This window comes from Chinchilla lanigera, unplaced genomic scaffold (assembly GCF_000276665.1).
Source record: "Chinchilla lanigera isolate Chin_1 unplaced genomic scaffold, ChiLan1.0 scaffold00069, whole genome shotgun sequence".
NCBI classification, from domain to species: Eukaryota; Metazoa; Chordata; class Mammalia; order Rodentia; family Chinchillidae; genus Chinchilla; species Chinchilla lanigera.
The window spans coordinates 9918663-9921260 of NW_004955470.1; positions in this window are offsets into that span (position 1 = coordinate 9918663).

Here is a 2598-nt window from a genome sequence, read left to right on the forward strand (position 1 = left end):
CGCCAGCCAAGCGCCCCCGCGCGCGGAGGGCCGAGCCCGGAGCCCGCGTCTCGTCTCGCAGGACCCGGCTCTGGGGGCTGGGCGGGAGCGCGAGGAGCCCGCCTCCGGCCGCTTTCTTATGGAAATGAACGCGGGGCGCGGGCCCGACCCCGGCCCTCCGGCTGTGGCCGGGTCCTCCGCGGTCCCACCCTCCCCGCCCGGGTTCTCTCCGGGTGTAGACGAGCTCGCCGCCGCACGCCGGGCCGCGGCACGGGGACCGGGCGGCGCTCGCGTTAAACATGGTTGGATCCACTTGGTGCGGAGAACTGCGGCGCGGGAAAGTTCGCGGCCGGGGCGCACGAGGCGGGCCGGGTCCGGGGAGCGTGGGCGCCCCCTCCGCCCCTGGAGAGGACGGGTGCGGGTCGCGCCCCCGAGTCACTTTGTTTTTGGAGGTGGTGGGAGAAGAGGTGAACTTGGGGCAGGGAGCAGCTGCGCTCCGCGGCCGCGTGTTCGGACCTGATTCAAAACCAGTGGTCGCATCGACGCCGGGGTCCCCGGGTTCCGCGGGACGGGCACGCGCGGCCAGGAACCCGCGCCCGCCTGGGTCTCCCCGAACGCGGCCCGGGCTGGGGCGAGAGGAGCGGGAGCCGGAGCCGGGCGCACACTGCCCAAGCCCCCGGCCCTCCTCGCCCGGCCCGGGACCCGCCACGCGTGGTGCCAGGCGACGCCAGCCGCGCGCTCGCCCCGCGCACACTGCACCCACGCGGCTTTTTGTTCCGGGCCAGGAGCGCCCGCACGAGCGGTTGGAAAGTCTCGAGCGCCACCTAACGGGGCTCGAAGAGCAGGCGCTAGGTGCAGGTCGGGACCGCTAGGCCCGCGGGTGCCCTCCCCGTGTCCCTGTCCCGGCCCCGGCCCTTGCGCTGCCCGCTCCACCGCGAGCACCCGGGGACTCCAGCGGGGCTCCAGCCGGCTGTCGGGCCCTCCTGGGCGTCCTGCCTCGGCCGCCCGCGTGCCCCGCCTGCACCCGCCCGCCTAGGGCCTGGGCTGCGGAGCCCAAGGATTCTGCAACTACGGGAGGCGCGTCCAGGAGAAGGGGGCAGCGGGGACAGGATGGTGGCCTCCGGGATGAGGGCGGGGACCCCTAAATCTGTGCCTGGTGCTGCGGACCACAGAAGGGGCCTGGACAAGGACCCCCAAACCAGAGGCCAGGGGCACCGAGGCCAGATCGGGCCACACTCCCTGACGGGTCAGGAGGCCCGGGTGGCTGTGGGGAGGTGGCTGAGGCCACAGTCCGGGAGAGGAGAACTGGGAACCGGGAGGGGAGGGAGGAGAGGCCGGGCAGGCGCGGCACGGGACCTCCACTCTGCGCAGGGCCACAGGCAGCGGATGCCGGGCAGGGCAGGGCAGAGCGGCGGGTCTCGGGGTCCGGGCCTGCCTCCCGTGTCAAAGCCAGGGTGCCCCCCTCCTCCTCCCTGGGGCGTTAGGAAGGTGGAACCGGAGGTCAGCAAACAAACATCCTGGGGGGTATACAAAAAATAAAAATTGTTTTTATTCTTTCTAAGTGTACGGCTCCGTGGCAGTAAGTACATTCACATTGCTGGCACACGCCATGATCCTTCACAAAACCTTCATCTTGCAAATCGGAAAAGCCAGTCTGTACCGGCTAAATAGCATGCTTCACTTCCGACTCTCACCCCACCCCTGGCAACCACCATCCCACTTCCTGTTTCTAGGAACATGACCTCCTCTCAGGTGAATCTTACCTTACTCATCCTTTGGTGATTGGCTTATTTCATTTCATATGTCTGCACTATGTAGTGTGGGTCAGAATGGCCTTCCTTTTTCAGGGCTGAGTGATAATCCACCCTACGTGTACACCACGTTTTATTTGCCCACTCATCTACCAGTGTACACTTGGTTACTTCTACTTTGGAGCTACGGTGAAGAGTGCTATTAGGAGCTCTTCAAGTTCCTGCTTTCAGTCTCTTTGGGTTACAAAGCCAGAAACGGGCTTGCTGGATCCTAGGATAACTGTTTTCTCCATATTGTTTTCCACAGTAGCTGTTACGGTTTCACAATGCACAAGGCTTCCAGTGTTTCCGTGTCCTCTCCAACACTTTTATTCTGTTTCTTTTCAAAATAATAGTCACCTTAACTGGTATGATGAGGGGGTCTCTCACCATGGTTCAGAAAAACTTTTTAGAGTGTTGGTATAAAAAATAACACAATAAGATGGGGCAATTCAGTCACTCACTTCAACAGAGTGAAGTATCCTGATGATTGTTTCTAATCTCTGGCCTTCAGCTCTTGGATTCATGTCTAGGAACAGGAAGACGAGAAAGGACTAAGGTAGAGAAGCAAACTTTCTTTTGCAGAGCTGGGGCTCAAATCCAGGACACTTCCTTTTTATTTTTATTTTGCTGTATCTTGCTGACTTTCCCAGGCTGGCCTCGAAGTTACGGTCCTCCTACCTCAGCCTCCAAAGACTTGGGAGTGCTCACCCCCTGACAGAATCTGTATTTTTTTGGAGTCATGTTTTGGCCCTTTTCTAACCCGAAGGTAGAACACTGTGGTGGAATTGGAGAGCCCTGTGCACTTTGTTTGTGGGAGGAGACAGGG